Raw genomic sequence first — 5,959 nt, forward strand, 5'->3', positions numbered from 1 at the left:
GTGGAGGTGGTGGTGGTGGTGATGGTGGTGGTGGAGGTGGAAGTGGTGGTGGTAGTGGTGGTGGTGGAAGTGGTGATGGTGGTGGTGATGGAGGTGGAGGTGGTGGTAGAGGTGGTGGAGGTAGTGATGGTGGTAGTGATGGAGGTGGAGATGGAAGTGGTGGTCGTGGTGGTGGTGGTAGTGGTGGTGGTGATGGAGGTGGAGGTGGAAGTGGTGATGGTGGTGGTATGTGTAGAGATGATAAGAGCCAGACATGGACATGACAGGATTACCATGCTCATGAGCCCTTAGCCCTTGTGGATGCCTGCTTAAGACCTTTACAATTAAGCCAATGAGCATTCCATCATGGAGTGAGGAAGAGCTCGTGAACTCCACCTCTAACTTAGTCACTATTGGCAGTTGATAGCTTCTAGGGAAGGAGGGTCAGTTTTCATTAAGGATGTGGCCGCTGATAGGGGGACCATTTCCAGTTATGACGCCATATTCGTGACTATATGCAACCCAGATTGGACTCAGTTGATTAATTTTCTTTTAAAAAAAATGTGGGTGGGTGGGACAGAATCTGGGAGGAATTAGGGGGAGGAGTGAGGGCTAAATATGATCAAAATATAGTATATGAAATTCTCAAAGAATAAAAGCATATTCAAAATAAAAACAAGCTTGTCCCTTTCTGACTTTGGCTGGACAGAATGTCAACAGTAAAGAAAGTTAGTGAGAAAAAGGGCCATTCTGCCACGGAGAAAGAGGTGACCAGAGAATACGTGATAGATCAACATTCATAAGCGCATCCATGGAGTGGGCTGCAAGATGAGTGCCCGTCGGGCCCTCCAAGGAATGTGGAAATGTGTGATGAGGCAGATGGGGACTCTAAGTGTGTGGGCATAGGGACTCTGTGTGTGCACTAATACCAGCTGGTCTAGGCCAAAGGAATTCGTTGTAGCATGTGGTTCCTACTACCCTGCTTTAAGCTCCAGGCTGACCACACTACCAGCCACTGCCCTGGCTCCTTTGGATCAGAGGATGAAAACACACACACACACACACACACACACACACACACACACACACACACACGCTCACTTCTAACCAGCCTTACAGCTATGTGGTTGGGCTCTTTCTAAACCTCCTGCGGCTAGTGTGCCTTTCCTTTTTCTCCTTGCTCAACACTCTAAATTCGCCCTCAGCTTGGTTGCTCAGTTACCTTCTCCTTGCTCGGCAACCCTAAATCTGCCTTTAGCTTAGTTGTGTTTCTATTCTCCTGCCTGCTACCCCAGGACCAACAGGGGAAGCGGCCAATGGTCGCTCCACCCAAGATCTCAGAAGGTTGATGGCTTTCTCTCTCTCCCTCTGAAACTTGGCAAATTCCCGTTGCTCCTCCTTCATCTCCTAGCCTGCCAGCAGAGAACCTGGAAGTCCCGCCTCTTCCTTCCAGCCATTGGCTGCTGGCATCTTTATTGATCAATCAAGAACCAATTAGGGAACAGAACCTTCAAAGACTTAAAACCACCTCCTACACATCATACATATCCTATACATCTGTTCAGAAAACATAAAGGGGCAGAGGATTCTCCAGACAAGCTCTATACACTGGTAACCTATGAATGTTACTGTGCTGAAAAATATATAGTCAGTGTGGATGAGTGTAAAATGAAGCTACAAATCTCTCTCTCTCTCTCTCTCTCTCTCTCTCTCTCTCTCTTCCTCCCTCCCTCTCTCTCCTCTCTCTCTCTCTCTCTCTCTCTCTCTCTCTCACACACACACACACACACACACACACACACACACACACGAAACAAATCAAGTGCTTATCCATCCACGAATGGATTAAACTCAAAATTTAAGATACATACAAAGAAATAGAAATGAGTGTATTATCAAAAATTATCACCTTAAAGTCAATATTAGAAGTAGCTGTGAAGAGAAAGCAATGCCAGAGTCCATGTACTTACATCTGCCTGGAGGAATTGGCCCTGTGAGTGAATACAAGTGACCTAGTGAGTGTTCAAAATTCAGTGAGTGTGTGTGTTAGAATAAGTGTGTGCACTAGAGTGTACACTAGAGTGTTTGCAAGTGTGTGTGAATGTGTATGTGACAGTGTTTGTGAAAGAATAAGTATGTGCACTAGAATGTGTATGCGAGAGTGTGTGAATGTGAATGTGAGAGTATGTGAGAAAATAAATGTGCACTAGAATGGAATGTGTGTGCAAGAGACTGTGTGAGTATGTATGTGAGAGTGAGAAAATAAGTGTGTGCACTAGTGTGAATGTGTATGTGAGAGTGTGTTGAGAGAATGTGTGTGCACTAGAATGTATGTGCAATATTGTGTAAGTGTATATGTGAGAGTGTGTGAGAGAGAATGTGTGTCCAAGAGTGTTTGTGAAAGTGTATATATGTGTGTGTGAGAATTAGTGTGTGTGTGTGTGTGTATGTGTGTGTTGTTCACTAGTGTTGAGTGGTGGTAAACAAGAAGGGTGATCTCCATCTGCTTTCTGCTGGTTTCCTCAGAAAATGACCAAACACAGCTGCCATTTTAGCCTCGGCAGGAGGCCAGGAGCCATGGTGACTTTCTCTCCTCTAGAAGCCACTGGCTCTTTAAACAAACAAACAAACAAACAAACAACCCAAAGTGAAAGGCACTGAAGGATTCAGACCTGTAAGTGTCTGCTCAGTGTAGCATCCAGAACCGAGGTAGAGAACAGGTGCCGCCCAGTGAACAGTAACTGACTGTATAGAAGCTCCAGAACCAGAAGGAAAGACCTTCACACTCAGGACTGTGTAATAAATGTCTTTCTTTCATGCTGGGAAATGATTTTGCTTTTAGGATTGGAAACTAGAATTATTACAAATGTCTCTGTGTCCAGCCTCCTATCTCCCGGTTGTCCTCTGCTGCTCAGAGCGATCAGCAATGGTGGCACCAAGATGACCCCGAAGGAGGATGCACCTGACCCATGAATGGGATGCCGCCGCTGCGACTTTGGAAAAGCTTTCCAGGGTGATGTTCTCAGCTCTGAACTGAGGATAATCTAATGGGGCTGGCCTATATATCCTTCTGACCTCAACGTTAGCCCTGTAGTGCATTATTCACATGCCTGGCCTTACATGTTCTCACTGCTGCACTTAACCTTATGCTTAATATCACCAAGCATTCAAATCTGAAAATCAAAGAAAGAAAGAAACTCCTACTCTGCAAAGCTGTCGTTCTCTGTCCCATGTTCTCAAGTTGGGATAAAACCCCTCTCATACAGGGCCCAAAGGCTGGTGGTCAACTCCTCCACCTCTCTGTTTTGGCCTTCACTGCCTGTGGCTTCGATGTTCTGATGTTTTCTTAGCTTAGGCTTTACTCCCTGATACTTTTGTTGCTGTTTCCGTTGTTCTTCTTGCTTCATTGTGAAATGTTTCATTCATGCTCAAGGGATAGAGACCTGCCAGGGACCCCACTGTGTCAGCCCCAGATGATCCGGGCAGCAGGCTTTGTCTTGAAGTCAACAAAAGGTTACAAATAAGTGAATCACTCTTAAAGTGTCTCTGAGCTAAGGAGGCTGAGAGATGACATGTTTTAAGAAGTGCATTTCCTCAGAAAAGAGTTTGCTTTTAAAGGACTGGAGCGAGTCCCTCAGATGAGAGCACGGCTCAGTCACGGGCCTCTTCAGTCCTCTGTCTTGCCTGGCTAGTCTTGTCCATGTTTAGGGTTGAATTATTACTTCATAACGCTGACTCCTAAGTGCCCACCCTCAGCCCAGGCGTCTCCTTGGAGTTCCAGCTTGGTACACACAGCTCATTGTTTCATGCCACAAATCTCTCAGTTTAACACACATAGCCCTCCCAACCTGTGACTTCCTCCACTCCCACTTATTCTTGCCACGGAACGTGACATGGTAGTGTCCCAGTTAGGCACCTCAGATGCCCAGAATATCACCCGAAGATCTTTTTTTTTCATTTTTTGGTCTTATAGCAGAAATTCAGTACTTTATTAAGTCATGAGCAAGTCTCCAGGTTAAAAATGTTGAGCTCCATCTGGTAGGACTGATTGATGACCACAGTTCAGTATAAACCCTTGGTCCTGCCATTGAGAGAATCCTTACAGGCCCAGCTTTCTTCTCCTCCAGTGTCTTCTCTTAGAGTTTACCTAATTTTGTTGCCAGTTTTCATCCACATCCACCGAAGAAGAGGACGATTTTGCTTTTGTTTCTTGGTCAGGAATCGCTTGATTCTGAAAGTCTTGTGAGAAGCGGAATCAGGCATAGTGCGCATGATGGCGGAGGGAAGGAGACGACTAACCCTAAGATCTTATCCGCTGTCTTATTTGACCTGTCAGAATACTCTCAGTCCATGTCAAATTAACCCATTTTTCTCTTCCTCTCCGACTAGCATGCCAGCAAGGCTACTACCATCTCTCATTCAGACATCAGCTACAGCTTGTGAGCTATTCTCCATTCATTCCCCCACCCTGCCCCCGAGGCCTCCACTGTGTTCACTACACTGAAGGCAGATGGATAGATTAGACTTTTCCAAACACAGAGCTCCAGGATTTCCTGTCCTTTCTTGTGGGGCTGATGTCTGCCCATCACTGAGGTCTCAGCTCACATGCGGTTTCTTTTCCTTTGTTTGCTTGCTTGTTTGCTTTTGAGACAGGCTTTCTCTGTGTAGCCCTGGCTGTCCTGGAACTCACAGTAGACCAGGCTAGCCTTGAACTCAGAGATCTACCTGCCTCTGACCCTGGAGTGCTGGGATCAAAGGTGTGTACCACCTCTGTCGGTCACATGTTGTCTCTTTAGGGAAGCTCCCCATCCTTCCTTCAGTCTGGGTCAGAATCACTTGCTACCAGTTGTTATCTAATTATAGTCTTTCTCTTTATGATACTGTTCTCAGATATAAAAGAATATCTTAAGTCCCACACCCTACTACTAATTATAAGCTCCATAAAATGACAAATAAATTAGCAAACCTCAAGCAATGTGATTTATGGGTAGCCTTGTTGGGATCATGTGGGAACGTGTTTGTTAGAGCTGATAGCACAGTTGTGGAATTCTGGGTTTTCATTGCTATGAATCTCTCTCTCTCCTGTGTTTCCAATCCAGCAGCAAGCCCCAGCCTACTGGTCTGATTTGGCATAATGAGATAAAGGGTGGGAAAGCTCCTGGCAAAGATGCCTGATGAAAGATAAGGTATTTTCTGAAAGTGTCTTAAAGAAATAGGAAGAGCTGCCAACCAGAGCTCTTGTCTATTTCTTGTGTATTCTTAACCATTATAGCCATGGAGGAGAAAACCAAGCCCTGGCTCCGTTGTCTGTGAAGTAATTATAAACTCTCTTCTTATCTACTCACAGTATCAACCGTGACAAGAAACACCTACAAACCAAGATAAATCTGAACAAACAAATAAATAGGAACAAAATTCCCAGCAAGCAACAGCAGACAGAAAGGACTCTATGAATGGTTGCTATCAACATATGATACAACAGCCAACAAAGACGATTTCACATGAAAAATAAAGTTTAAAGGGAAGGCAAGGAGACAATCTAAGAATAGGTTAGATGGTAGAGAAACCCTGGGCAATAATCCTGACCAGGCTTTGCTTTAAAATGCCACACTAGGAAGGCTGATGAACTGTGAGGGACAGGGCAGACATTCCACCATTGAGGGATCCAGTCTCACAAAATAAACAGACAGATAAGCCTCAAGGAGACCGGAACTAGTGGGAAGGCAGGCTGGTGAGACCCCAAGGAGGAGGCGGCTATGGAAACACACCGTCTATAAGCAAGACAGTGCTGAGGGGATTTGGGAGACTTGGGTAGTGAATGGGAGGTGACCAGCAGATACAGGGGCTTGTGTATGCATTGGGAATGGGGGGGTGGGGAGCGGTGCCGTGGTGGAGCACTGACCTAGCACACACAAGGCAGTGAATTTAATCTCCAGCCCCGCAGAAAAATAAGCGGGGACTCGGGGACTGGGAGTGGGGG

General features: G+C 45.7%; 1 pseudogene; it reads right to left on the minus strand.

Moving 5' to 3' along the window:
- Positions 1-4,078: 4,078 nt before the first annotated feature.
- Positions 4,079-4,251, minus strand: LOC116082761 (annotated as a pseudogene).
- Positions 4,252-5,959: the final 1,708 nt, after the last annotated feature.

This window comes from Mastomys coucha, unplaced genomic scaffold, assembly GCF_008632895.1.
Source record: "Mastomys coucha isolate ucsf_1 unplaced genomic scaffold, UCSF_Mcou_1 pScaffold11, whole genome shotgun sequence".
NCBI lineage: Eukaryota > Metazoa > Chordata > Mammalia > Rodentia > Muridae > Mastomys > Mastomys coucha.